Source organism: Cyanistes caeruleus, chromosome 4, assembly GCF_971803275.1.
Source record: "Cyanistes caeruleus chromosome 4, bCyaCae1.hap1.1, whole genome shotgun sequence".
Lineage (NCBI taxonomy): Eukaryota > Metazoa > Chordata > Aves > Passeriformes > Paridae > Cyanistes > Cyanistes caeruleus.
In genome coordinates, this window is record NC_141704.1 from 74,955,840 (window position 1) to 74,970,464 (window position 14,625).

Consider the following 14,625-nt stretch of genomic DNA (forward strand, 5'->3'; position numbering starts at 1 on the left):
TAACTGGAGAATTGGAAAAATAAATTTGGAGATTGGCAAATTTTCATCTAAACATTTCAATAGCCAAAGACTCAATTCTGGCTTTAGTTCACTCTTCAATGATGATATCCACTAAAAAATGTCAATAATATGAGAAAAAGTTTTTGTTGTTTTCATTTTCCACAAAAAAAAAGGATTCATCTTCAGTGCAACTCTCATTTCAGTCTGTACTTGTCACAGGCTGGATGGGCAGAGATTTACTCCCTCAAATGACTCCCCTCCACTAGAATCTGCCAGGGGAAGAAAGAATAACACAAAGAAGAGGGACGATACACAAGTCACAATGAGGGGTAGAACAGAAGAGGGTGAAAGCACCTAGCAAAATGACACAGAAAGAGAGCAGGAAGGGTGAAAGAAAGAACAGTGTTATTTTTTTCTCCCCCTTCCATTACGAAGAGTTTAATTTTCTTTTCTTCATCCATTGTAGAAAACCTCACATGTTCATGGTTTTAAATGGTAAAGACAAAGCCTGGGAAAGGAAACAGAGTAGAGTTGCATGAGGTCAGCCTGTTTCAAGTCCCAAACCTGAGCCCACACCTTTTCCCACACTACTTTATATTTTACTGTCACTGATGTGCTGTCCATCAGCTTTCTTAGCAGCCTATAACAAGGTAACAGAAAAGCGGAGCCCACAGTGCTCCTTGGGGAGCCAAAAGAGATCTAACATTTTAGAAATGCTTACCCACATACAATAGTTCAGAGAAAAGCTGTTTGAAAACAGAGGGTTCAGGAGTTGGGAAATATTTGCAGAATGTCATCTATAAAACCTTAGATTGGCTTTTGCATGTGGAATTGTTTGTTGTTGTTTAGAAGTTGTTCATTGTAGAATTGTACTGGTTGCGTTTTTTGTGTGTTCCAATTGAATGTTTGATTGTCATAAGCATTATCTCTATTTTTGTAGTCCCTTACTCATTTGTTTGTTGCTATTGATGCATTGTTTGTAAGTTTAATAATCCCTTTTAAGTTTGTTACTTTCAAGGTTTTCAAAGCAAATCCCCTCACCAGCAGCATCTTACAAAGAATTTTTAACCTGCCCCAGAAGACTTGTAACTTGACACCACAGCAATGGTGCATACTAATGAGGAACTTTCCCTCCAAAACCTCAGTTACCCCAAGGACAGCAAACTGTTGGAGGAGAAGATGTTCCCAGCACCAATCAACAATAACTATAGGGGTGGGACTGCCAGCAACAAGCTGAGGGGACAGAGATTATAAAAGGAGCTGTGAAGTTTGAAGAACTGCCCTTTAACTGTGGATTAGCAGCTGAGGACCCGACACTGCAGACTTTGGTCTACATCTCTTTTAGAGACATTTTTATATAAATTTGAGTGCAGATTAGCTGCATTCACTGCAGTGCCACTGAGTTCTTGCTTTGGGACCAAAATGCCGGTTCGGCCAGAGGATTCCTCAATCCTCCGACCCGGGACTTTTTTAAATTTCTTTTCGTTTTTTCTCCCTCACCCATTATCCCTTCCTCCCCTTTGTTTTTTTCCCTTAATAAACACCCTAGTTTATTTGAACCCCCAAAGTTGTGTCTTTTTCCTCACACAGAAGAAATCATTTTCTGTAGAATATTGCTTTCAGAATGTAATGGATAAACAATATGCAATGGATAAACATCAGTTGAATGAAATGAAGAAGCAAGTTTTACAGACACCCAAAATGAATTCATGCCTTATTTAGTTTTCAAAATGTTTTTTTCCCCTGAAAATACATCTTAATTTGTGGTGCAGTTTGCTCTATATCATTGAGTACTTTTTCCTTAATACCCCTGTTCCATTTATCCCTCAAGGTGTCCTTATCACAAAACCATCCGAGCAGGTAGGGTAATGGATAAACTGTGCATGTAGACAAACACAAGAGGTGTTCCTGCAAAGTTTTATTGGTCCTGCCTGCACTGCTGCCAAAGAAACTCCTCTCCAAGCTGCTATCAGAGTTTGGTGACTGTCAAAGACCTGTCTAGGATGCTCCTGGACAAGCAGTCAAAACGTGGCAGGGCTCAGAGGACTCCAGACATGGGGTTTGCACCAGTCTTTTGGAGGACAAGATGGTTATAAAACCCCTTTGCTGTCCACCTCTGCTGGCTTACAGAGCACGTGGGTGGAATATTTGCTGTGTCTCTGCCTTGGCCTCGTGAACACATGGCAAACAGGGGAGAGGAAATATAACTGAGGGTTCATGGGTTGAGGTAAGGGCAGGGAGAGGTCACTCACCAAATAATATCATGGGCAAAATAGACTTGGAGATATTAACTGACTTTACTCCTGACAAGGTCAGAGCAGGACAGTAGAGAAGTAAAATAAAACCTTAAAAATACCTTCTCCCTACCACTTCCTCCTGCCCAGCTCTACCTCCTCCCTGAATGCTGCAGGGAGACAGGGAATAGGGTTCCAGTCAATTCATCACAGGGTGTTTCTGCTGCTGCTCAGGGAGAGGAGTCCTTCCTCTGCTTCACCATGGGGTCCCTCCCACGGGAAACAGTAATCCATGAGCTCTTCCAGTGGGTCCATCTCACAGGCAACAGCCCTACACAAACTCCTGCCATGAGGATCACTCTTCCACAGGGTCAGTCCCTCAGGAACAGGCTGCTCCAATCTGGGTCCCTCACAGGGTCACAAGTCCTGCCAGCAAACCTGCTCCAGTGTGGACTCCTGTCTCCATTGTGCAGGTCCCAGCACAGATTTCCCAGGGGGTCACAGCCTCCTTTGGACATCACCCTACTCCAGTGTGGGCTCTTCCATGTGCTGCAGTGGATCTCTGCATCCCCACAGACCTCCATGGCTGCAGAGACACAGGACAGTCTCCTGGAAATGTTTTTTAACACCCTACCAACCTCCCCTGATATTTTACTGCATTTTCCTCCCTTTTTTTCCCTGCAGCAGACAAGACAAGACAGACAGTTTCTGAGAAGATTTCAACAAGGTTTTACAGAAAGTGAATTTACCACTCCTGACTGTGAGTACTCTTGGTGGAAGTCTCAGGGTTGCACTCATGTAACCATGGAACAAAAATGACATTTTGACTATCTAAATACTTGTAGGCAGTCCACAAATAAATGATTATTCACAGAAATTATGGGCAGTATTATCTCAAATAACAAACACATTCAAGAACATCCAGGAAAGCTCACAGATAGTTTGCAAACAGATAAAAGGCCAAACACTTCCATTCAGTTACTTGCTGTAGATTATTCACACAGCTCTAATAACAGTCCCCTGTCTCCATGAGCCTGCATCAAATGCAGTCCAAAACTGGGACGGTGGTGAAAGTTCCCACTCTATCATCATGAAAACCCAGAGTTGAAGCTTTTTTCTTTTTTTTCCCCATTCATTTCTACCAAATAAAATCAAAAGATGGGATTATCTTCACAGAGTTTGGTTTTGAGTTGCTTCATTTGAGTGGCATGCAGATATTTTCCCTGTGGTTTTGCAGGATGTCCAGGAACACCTGTTGAATTTAAAAGAAAAGCACAAAATCCCCATGAAGCTGTGTTTTTATTTGGTTAGATTTGGAATTTTTCACCCTCTGTTTTTTAGGTTCTGACAGCAAGCACAGCCTGCAGGGAGCATTGCTTGGAAGCTGTTAAAGAGCAGTAATTGCTGCTTAAGGGGACTAGTTGCACAGGATATGATAAATGACCTCCCAGTGACTACAATTCATGCAGCCACCAGGCTCTGGGCCAAACACCCTCAGTGTGTCTCAGCCTCCACAGAGGTGGCACCCACCCCACAGCTGTTCCTCCTTCCCTTGCTTGTGCCACAAAAACCTCCCACACCGTACTGGGGCCTCAGCCACTGGGCTGCACCCCGTGAGCACCCCTCAATCCAGAGCAGCAGCCACCCTCCTGTGAAGCAGAGAGCTGGAAACAAGCCCTGCCAGCCTTGGAGTGGCCAGCAGGGATGCTCTGGCAGCAGGCAGCTCAGGAGGTTGGTCTCCCTGGTTCAAGCCCACAGTCTTCACCCTAGGTACTCAGCCTGGCTAAAGAAAGAAATTTGGGCTGGTAGTATGCTCTGCTATTCACCTTGAAATGTTCCCATTTTCCTCCTGAAATTGTTGGTCACATCTTCACGTTTTCCAGGACCCAGAGAGTAGTTTGGTCTCCTTCACCTCGGAGGTTTCCAGCAGTGCTGTGCTCTTCACCTGTTGGGGGGTGGGTGTCATTCTTTTTGTTCCTTCTCAGTTATGGAATTTTTTGTACATTAGTTCTGGGGAAAACCTGATGGCTGGTACTTGTTGTGTGCTTGAGAATCAAAAGGAGTTTGGCTGGGCTCAGGGGGGAAGGGGAGCACGAAAAAGTGAGGGTAGGGGCAGCTGGGGGCTGGCTGGTTTCTTGGGCTGGAGAGTGAGACACTCTCTTGAAGCTGTTGCAGCTTGGAGAAGGGAATTTGCCATCACCCAGATGGAGCTGCTGCTTCTTCTTCCTTGGTGGACTTGCACCCCGTCCTGCCGGGATGTGTGGCAGTGCCAGCCACTGCTGCAGATACACCTCAACTACCGGCTCAGGATCTCTGCTCATCCCTGCTGTTCCAGCTGAGTGTTCCTCAGAGCCCTGCAGGAGCACCAGGACTGGCTGCCCGAGGGGTTTGTGAAAACAAAGCCTCTCCTCCATCCCTTCCCGTCTCAGCCGAGAAAGCTGTCACAGGGTCCCTGATTCTGTTTTGTTGTTAACACTGTAGTTATTGTTGTTTGTGTGCCTTGTTATACATACTAGTAAAGAACTGTTATTCCTATCCCCAGATCTCTGCCTGAGAGCCCCTTGATTTCAGAATTATAGTAATTTGGAGGGAGGGGGTCTGCGTTTTCATTCTGAGAAGGGTTCCTGCCCTCCTTAGCAGACACCTCTCTTCCAAACCAAGACAGATTTTGGCGCCCAGTGATGGGGCCCAAGGGCACTGAGAGAAAAAGGGTGAAAAAGGAATAACAGTTCTTAAATAACCTAATTTTTTTGTGTGCTGGATATTGAAACCCCATTAGGTGACCTCATATGGATGCTAGCTTTGGAGCAAGCTGCAGGCCCATGACCTCTCAGTCCTGCCTGAGAAGGCTAGCCTGGGAAATTCATAGGACGATTTCAAAACAATCCTCAGAGACAGAAAACAACTGCCAGGTGCTGTTTGTCTGTCCTCTTGTTTTCCTTGCAGGAGAGAGTCAGGGGGGTGTTGTGCCCCCCTGACCAATGATGGTGATGTAGCACTTTACTAACCAATAAGAGTTTCCTTTCTGTACTTTCCACGTATCTGTCTATAAGACAAGCCTAGAGCAATAAACTAGAGAGAGATTCTCCTGTAGTGACTCCTAGAGAGTCTATGTCGTTCTTTATCGCCGTTCCCAATCAGAACGACAACCTCATGTGGTCTAGGTTACCCAGGTTCAGCCAGCACATGGTCATGGCTATACTTCTCCCATTTGTTGCACCTTACCTAAACATGAGTCCTATAATTAAGGCCACTGTGGCTGTTATCCAGTTTGTTTTATGGGTTAATAAGGTGAAGAATTCATGGATTTTTAACTTCCTCTGGAAGGTGGACACATGGATTCAAAGCAATCACACAATAACTGGATGGGTTTTGGGTTACTTTAAAAACGGTACCCAGAATGAGGAAATGACACCAGAGGAAAATTTCCCCCAACCCTTTACCCAGCTCTTTGGGTCTATCCCACCAATTTTCAAAGGGTTCAAATCTCTAGATGCTAATGATATCACACAATAGCTGGTCTTGCTGATAGGCCTATTCTATTTAGCTTTCAGGATAATCACCCTGACACCTACCTCAGAGACTAGGGATGCTGCCCCAGAACCTGACACAGCCCCAGAGACTAGGGATGCTTCCCCAGAGCCTGCCCCTGCCCCACAGCCCACCTCAGAAATGAACCACAAACAGTGGGTGGGTGTTCTGGTGAGGGAGATGTGTGAGATACTAAAGGAGTGCATTTCCTCAGCTGTTGGGAAACCCTCCCCCTGCCTCGAAGAGGAAGAGTCTGATGGTGCAGCAGTGGAACCCACAGATGTTACAACTGTCCAGGTTCCAGCTGAACCACAAGGGCAGTCACAGCCAGCAGCTGTTGCCCCTGTGGAAACAAGGAAGTCTAAGATGAAATCACAGCACCCTGTTGATAAGGATAAGAAAGGAGGACCCTCACAACTCACAGGGAAGCCAGAGGTTGAGATAATCACCAAGTCCCTGACATATGAGAGTCTCCATAATCTGCAAAAAGACATTGTGAGGCTGGGGCGTGAGGCTTATTGGTTACTTCGGGTCTGGGACCTTATGGGTACAGGTGTGCAGCTGGATGGTGGTGAGGCAAGGAATGTGGGACCCTTGACCCAGGACTCAGGTGTGAATCACGTACTCATCAGGGAGCCAGGGCCCCTTTCCCTCTGGGAGCGGCTTTTGATGAGTGTAAGAGAGAGGTTTGTCCACAGAGAGAGAATAGAGGAGAACCATCATAGAAGGGGCTGGAAAACCCTTGAGGAAGGGATCCAACAGCTGAGAGAAGTGGCGATATTAGAGGTCCTTCTTGGGAGGGGTGAACAGCATGATAATGACCCTGACAAAGTCAGGTGCACTGGGCAGATGTTGTGGAATCTGGCAAATCTAGGGCCAGGTGAATACACCACCTTCATTGCAACAATTAAGGCTGATAACAAGCCAGAGACAGTGAGTTCTGTCGCCAACAAGTTTAGAAATTACAAGTATGATCCATGGCCTGATGCAGGCTCAGGTCTCTGCTGTGATTAAGAGTTTCCAAGAAGAGATGAGTGAAACGATGGCGGAGATGAACAAGAACAGCTCCCATCCATATGGGATGACCAGTGCGAGTCACAAGCCCCAAAGTCCAAGCCCAATGTCCCCCAGCTAGAAAGAGAGGGTACACCCCATGAGCTGAGCTGTGGTTCTTTCTGTGTGACCATGGGGAAGACATGGGAAAGTGGGATGGGAAACCCACTTCTGCCCTGGCAGCACGAGTGCGTCAACTCAGGGAGGGAAACACTAACCAGAAAGGTTCCACTAAAGTGAAGGTAGCCTCAACCTCCTGTGACCAAACTGACAGATATTACAGAAAAGAGGATGATCTGTTGGATCCCCTTGAAGGAACCTCTAGCATGTATGCCCAGGGAGAAGAGGATGACCAGTGCTAGAGGAGCCCTGCCTCTAGCCAGGAAGAGGCACAAGAAAACCAGGTCTTTTGGACGGTGTGGATCCAATGGCCTGGCACATCAGAGCCACAAAAATACGAAGCTTTAGTTGATACTGGTGCACAGTGTACCCTAATGCCATCAGGACATGTGGAGGCAGAACCTGTTTCCATTGCTGGGGTGACAGGGGGATCGCAGCAGTTGACTCTGTTGGAAGCCAAGGTGAGCCTGACTAGGAAGGAGTGGCAGAAACATCCCATTGTGACTGGCCCAGAGGCCCCGTGTATTCTGGGCACAGACTTCCTTCAGAATGGCTATTACAAAGACGCAAAGGGACTCAGGTGGGTTTTTGGAATAGCTGCTGTGGAGGCAGAGGACATTAAGCAATTGAATACCTTGCCTGGACTATCAGAGAACCCATCTGCAGTAGGACTCCTGAAGGTGGAAGAACAGCGAGTACCAATTGCCACCTCGACGGTGCACCGCCGGCAGTATAGGACAAAACGAGATGCTGTGATCCCCATCCACAAGATGATCCGAGAACTGGAGAGCCAAGGGGTGGTCAGCAAAACTCACTCACCCTTCAACAGCCCCATTTGGCCTATGCCCAGGTCTGAAGGAGAATGGAGATTGACTCTGGACTATCGTGGCTTGAATGAAGTGACTCCACCACTGAGCACAGCCATGCCAGACATGCTGGAGCTCCAGTCCAAGGCAACGAAGTGGTACGCCACTATGGACATTGCCAATGCATTTTTCTTCATTCCCCTGGCAGCAGAATGCAGGCCTCAGTTTGCCTTCACCTGGAGGGGAGTGCAGTATACCTGGAACCGACTGCCCCAGGGGTGGAAGCACAGCCCCACCATCTGCCATGGACTGATCCAGGCTGCCCTGGAAAAGGGTGAGGCTCCAGAACATCTACAGTACATTGATGACATCACTGTGTGGGGGAACACAGCAGTGGAAGTATTTGAGAAAGAAGAAAAGATCATCCAGATTCTGCTAGAAGCCGGCTTTGCCATCAAGAACAAAGTCAAAGGACCTGCTCAAGAGATCCAGTTCCTGGGGGTAAAGTGGCAAGACAGACAGCATCAGATTCCCACTGAGGTCGTCAATAAGATCACAGCAATGTCTCCACCGACCAGCAAGAAGGAAACACAAGCTTTCCTAGGTGCCATAGGTTTTTAGAGGATGCACATTCCTGAGTACAGCCTGATCATGAGCCCTCTTTACATGGCTACCCGAAAAAAGAATGATTTCCACTGGGGCCCTGAACAACAACAAGCCAGATAAAGCAGGAGATCGCTCATGAAGTAGCCCTTGGCCCAGTCAGGACAGGACCAGACGTGAAGAACGTGCTCTACTCTGCAGCCAGGAACAATGGCTTGTCCTGGAGCCTTTGGCAGAAAGTGCCTGGAGAGACTCGAGGCTGACCATTGGAATTCTGGAGCCGAAACTACAGAGGGTCCGAAGCCAACTACACTCCCACAAAGAAGGAAATCTTAGCAGCCTATGAAGGAGTTCAAGCTGCCTCAGAAGTGACTGGCATGGAACCACAACTCCTCCTGGCACCCCAACTACCGGTGCTGGGGTGGATGTTCAAAGGAAAGGTTCCTGCTACCCACCACGCCACCGACGCTACATGGAGCAAGTGGATCGCCCTCATCACGCAGCGCGCCTGTATTGGAAACCCAAATCACCCTGGGATTTTAGAATAATTACAAACTGGCTGGAAGGTGAAAACTTTGGTCTCACTGATGAAGTGCGTCACTGTTGGACATGATGTAGAAGTGTGGGTTCACAGCACGCACCAGAATGAGTTACTAGGAAAAGGGGCCTTTATTCTCTCAACTTTTCAGCTTTTATAGGGTCTTACACTACAGGGTTAACATGATTGGTCAAGGGAACGCCACCTCTTGTTCCATTGGTGGGACAAGAGAAAAATACGCTATCTACAGTTATGTAGAACTGTTTTGAGAAAGAAAGATGGTTTACAAATGTTATCCTTGAGTGCGAGATCTCCCAAGAAACTTTCCCTTGGGAACAGATCAGCTGCTGACAGCCTGCAATTCTCTCAGGCTCAGAGAAAATCAGGTCCACAGAAGTGGAGCAGGAACAAGTGACACAGGCTGAAGAAGCTCCACCATACAACCAACTGCCAGCAGAAAAAACACATTGTGCTCTTTTCACTGATGACTCCTGTCGCATCATAAGGATGAGGTGAAAGTGGAAAGCAGCCATATGGAGCCCCACACGACAGGCCACAGAAGCTACTGAAGGAGAAGACGGATCAAGTCAACTTGCTGAACTCAAAGCCATTCAACAGGCCCTGGACATTGCTGCGAGAGAGAAGTGGTTGGAGCTCTACCTCTACACTGATTTATGGTAGCCAATGCTCTATGGAGATGGCTGGAAGAATGGAAAAGGGCCAATTGTCAGCATAGGAGAAAACCAATCTGGGCTGCTGATGAGTGGAAAGACATTGCCACTCAGGCAGAGAAGCTACCTGTGAAAGTCTGTCATGCAGATGCCCATGTCCCCAAGAGTCAGGCTAATGAGGAGAACCGAAACAGTGAACAGGTGGATCAGGCTGCAAAGATAGAGGTGTCAAAGACAGACTTAGATTGGCAACACAAGGGAGAGTTGTTCCTAGCTCGATGGGCCCATGACACCTCAGGTGATCAGATGATCAGAGTAGAGATGCCACCTATAAGTCGGCACAAGACCGAGGGGTGGATCTAACCATGGACAGTATTTCTCAGATTATCCATGGTATGCTTGCAGGGAAAATCAAATTGCATTAGTCTGGAAGGGGCATGGAGCTCAAGGTCATTTTTTTTTCCCACCAGCATTTTGGAGACTTTACTGTCCTCCCAGGACTGCAATTGCCCACAATGGTTATGACTGACTTGCTCTGATTGAGAGTGAAACCTCTACAGGGAGATCTATCCATCAAAGCAGCCACACTTGCATGTTATTTAAAGGGTGCTGTTATTTAAAGGGTGGAAACTGTCCTGTTCTGTCAGGTCACAACTGAACATGAGACAGGGGCTCACAAACTCTTCATTGGGTTTATTACCCTCTGTTTCAGGAGAGAACATGGTGGTAGAGATTGGAAAGTGCCTCATGTGCTCCAGTAGACCAGACAGCACCATTAGAGAGCATAACTACTTGCTCTCCAACAGGTCTTTATGAATGATGGAGCAGGGTGTGTTAAAAGCATGTTAACTTGCTGAGATTCCTCTCAAGTGCCTGTTAGAGCTAGACTTTTACCAGCTGGCCTGTTTTAAAGGGAATCAAATTACATGCCAAATTATGTTTAAAATCATAGGCATACCAATGCATTTAGTAGTAGGGCTTGTTTTCTTCACTCTTACCTATTGGAACAGGCAAACCAGTTTTAGCTCAAATTGCAGGGTGATTGTGCCAAAACTTAATTTGGGACCCCATAGAGGACAGGCTTCTCCTTCACTGCAAAGAGAAAAGAGAGGCAAGAAGTGAGGGAAACAAAAAGTGAGCTCACAGCAATGTCTGATGCCTTGGGTTGGGGCTTTACCTCCTGCCTGCCAGTGACACAGCAAATCCTTCAGCTCAGGTGAGTCATGGATGTGTAAACAAACAAAACAGATACACCTGAAAATGTCTGAAATCTTGAAGTTCTGGGATAAAGAAGCAGGAAATGTTTTTCATTACATATGTCACCGAGGTTGGTTCTTTGCTTGTTTTAATTTAGAATCATCTTTTCTTAACTATTGCTGTCCTGAACAATGCACAGCCACAAAAACAACACTGCTGCCCATCATCTCTGCCTCTTGGCCTGGAATATGAACAGCTTTTGTTGAACCAGGGCTGGGCACACCAGCTGCTCAAACAAAAAACTCTTTGGAAAACAGGAAGTTTCAAAAATTAAGTCCTAATTGTTGCTGGGGGGAAAATATCTATTAACATGAGAAGCAAACTTTTTCACACAATGAATGTCACAAATATGAAAGACTTGCAGATGAAAGTTAAAACATGTTAGGTTTTGACCAAAAATATTCTAGTATGATGTTTTCTAAAAAATATTACTTTAGCTGAGAGCTTGATTTTTCAATCAAAAAATTAACAGTGAAGCAGACAGGCATAGAAAAATCAAATTACACTCCAAATATTCTCCTTTTGTGTCAAGACAATTGGAGGTAGAGTAAAATGGCCTGGAAGATCAGCAGCAATAGGTTAATATTTAACACAGGGAGGGTGTTGAAGAGCTGCCACAGAAGAGAAACACCTCCCTCCCCAGCCTGAACACACCAGTCCTTTGGTGGCAGGGCCAGTGCCAGGCAGCAGAATGTTTGGGGAGTTTCAGAGTAATAAAAGTCCACTGGATAGCAAACAAGTTTGGACAATGCAGACCAACTCTATATAGAGTTCTCCTCCTCCTGCATCGATTTTTCCAGCAGAATGACAGCTGCCGCCAGGATGTTGTGGGAGAGCTGAGTTTGGGAGCACAGCATCACAGGGGCAGGCTCTGAGTGCTTCAAAAAACTGCACGGGCAGCACAAAACACTCACACAGGGAAACGTGCGGTCCTGCCGAGGCATTCCCACTCAGGCAGCGAGCTCCGGCTTGCTGGAGAGCGAGGGAAAGGAAGGCGATCTTCCTTTCCGAGATGCATCAGGTCTGCTCCCTCCTCAGCTCCAGGACTGAACGCCGGGCTCCCTCTGCTGAGTCTGCCACGCAACTGATGTCTGCACGATCCATCATGCTGAGGGGTTCCAAAACCTTCATCTTACCCTCTAAGCAGGCAGCAGCCACAGGAAGACCTCTCACCCTGCCACTTCATCAGGGGAGAAAGAGCTGGTGGTGTAGAACAGGACAAGGCCAACGCTGCGGGAAATTCTCCTCAGATAAACGTGTACATGTGTATGCATATACTGTGCTGTGAACACTTTCACATCTCCAAATTCTTGTTAAAGATTACTGATGCAGTTCCACTGAAGGATGAGGCTCAGTCAGCCTCTCTGTCCAGGCTGTGGAACTGCCAGCAGCTGTTCAAACACCCTCTGGTCACCTGTTGAGATGCCATTACCAGCACAGGGATTCAATGACTCCCTCAGTTTCAAAGCAGATTTCTGAGGTTTCTGTATCTGAAGCAGAGCAAGTGTTGTCCCAGATAGAAACTGAAACACAGCAAGAAATGGAAATTTTATTTTGGGACTCTTCCATGTTATGCCAGAAAAATATTAAAAAGAAGTAAGAATGAGCTGCTGTAGATGCTGAGCTCTTCTCTTTCTCATTGTTATATAATTCCTCACTTGGCTACACCTCATAAATGTACTCTCCTGGTCTCAGAGTCTTATTTCTACATATCCTCCATTTCCATCCCTCTCATGTTATGGCTTTTCAAAGCACGGTTCTTTCCCATCACTAAAAGAAGTGCATTCCACTTACCAAAATATAATCTTATCTTCCCGAAGCCCATAGAAAAACCTGAAGTTACACCACCCCTTCCTTGTTTCCTCCTTTAACCATGCCCAGGCCTTCTGATTTCCATTTCGACCAAGCAATCTTACTAATCTCTGTTAGGAAAATCTCATGCCTAGGCTTGCCGGGAAATCCACTTGAGGTGTTAAGCCCCATATTAGATGCTTTCTCTCCTTAGGTCAAGCATTTGGTACCCACAAGTTAAGTGGATTAATCACACTCCTTCTACAGGGACATAGCACAAAGCTGTGTAGCTCCAAAAATACTGCTGGCCTCTGAGGGCATTGCTGCAGGACCCCAAGTTTCTGTGACCTCTTCTCATCCCTGATGTTCAGAAATGTCAGGGTGCATCTTTTATTATTTTGTGAAGGCTATTTAAGCAGATTCATGGTGCTTTTTGACAAGCTTTCTGACGCCTCTGTTCATCAGCTCCAGACCTTCCGAGCTCCAAGCTGCAATAACAGACTGCCTGGAAGTCCCACAGGTTTTCCTCTCAAAATCCATCAGCACAGTCCCATAACAAGAGGGGAAGATTTGGAGCAGTCTTTTTGCCCATTCCCTGCCCAGGCTGAGCAAGTTCCCTCTGTCTCCAGCCCTCCCTCACTCTGTTTCCAAAACATACATTAGTTTAAAATTCCAGGTCTGGAAATTTAACAATAAAGAGTAATGCCCTGCCTCTATATTTTTCCACCACAGTAACAAGATAGCAGAAAATGTCACAGTCCCTGAGATATTTACACTACTGCCATGGCTGCAACATATATCTGTATCTTAAAAAGGAGGGAGCTGAGGCACAGAAGGATTAAAGATGATAGTTAAACCACCTACTGAGGCATCTGCAAGAGACTTATATTTCTGTGATTTGGAAGACTGAAAGAGTGTTTAGACCTCCTGTTTCCAGGCTGCCAGGCTTTGGCTCCCTACAAGGAGTCTTTAAAAAGAAGAGTTGTATTCTGTTTCCTTCTCTGAATAACTCAGCACAAGGCAACACATCTCACTCACCATATAAAAAAATTTTCTTCTACTGAAGTGCAGGAGCTGAGAACTTCTCATTTCTCCTTTTTTAGCCCAGACCCTGGAGCTCATCTTCCAGCAGCCACAGCTGTGCATGATTCACTGCAGATAACAGGAGAGCACTGGCAGGAGCAAATTCAAAATCCCATCTGCCTCTCAGTCCATCACTACCACTGAAATTTCATTAGCTCACCACTTCAGAAACAGGGCTTGCACAGCTGAATCATGTCCTTCACCCTGCTGCAGGCAGCCACTTCCAGCCCAGAGCAGGGCAACTTGATTATGCCTGCACCCATTCAATTACTTAGTCTCGCTCTTGAAAGATACTTAACATGGGCTTCGCAGCTTGCTTGTAAAAGGAGCACTGACCCCTAAATACACTTATCAGCTATCTTTCCAAGCTGGCAAAGTGGCTGCAGGTCAGTCCAAGGAGGGTAAGAACACAGACAATGTACTAATGTTGGGTAGCACACTGCAGTGTCTTGGGACCAATCTATTTCAGAAGCTCCAAAGACAAATCATTTTCAAACCCTTCCAATAAGATTATCCATCATTTCCATCTACAGAGACTCATACCTGACAGGCCATGTGTCTCTACCCAGATATCAGGCATATTGCCTAAAAAATATACCATCCAGTACAAGTGGAAAGGTAGGATTTAACCTCACTCTGGTGTAAGCACTAAACCTTTTCTAAGCCAAGTTCACAGTTTAAGGGAGGGCTGAACACTTTGAAAGAGCAAAGTCTGCAGTGTTAAATCTACAGCTGTCTATGGAAAAAAAAAAAAAAAACCAAACACCAAATTCACCTAATTTCATGAAAGAACCACTAAGGATATTTCCTTCCTCTCTTCTTCCCTGAAGTGCTCACATGCTAAATGATACACTAGAGAATGTACAGGAAAAAAGATCAGACAGTATTAACAACATGGGAGACATCCGCCTCCATTTTCCTTTCCTAAGAATGTTTAA

General features: G+C 46.1%; 1 long non-coding RNA gene across 1 annotated transcript; it reads right to left on the bottom strand.

Moving 5' to 3' along the window:
* Positions 1–1,617: 1,617 nt before the first annotated feature.
* LOC111930128 (uncharacterized) lies at positions 1,618–13,829 on the bottom strand. Its single transcript, XR_015285901.1, has 5 exons — positions 13,643–13,829; positions 11,728–12,336; positions 10,555–10,648; positions 4,061–4,179; positions 1,618–3,486 (listed from the first exon to the last, which is right to left on the bottom strand). It is a non-coding gene; the product is annotated as an uncharacterized LOC111930128 (long non-coding RNA).
* Between the last annotated feature and the right edge of the window lie 796 nt (positions 13,830–14,625).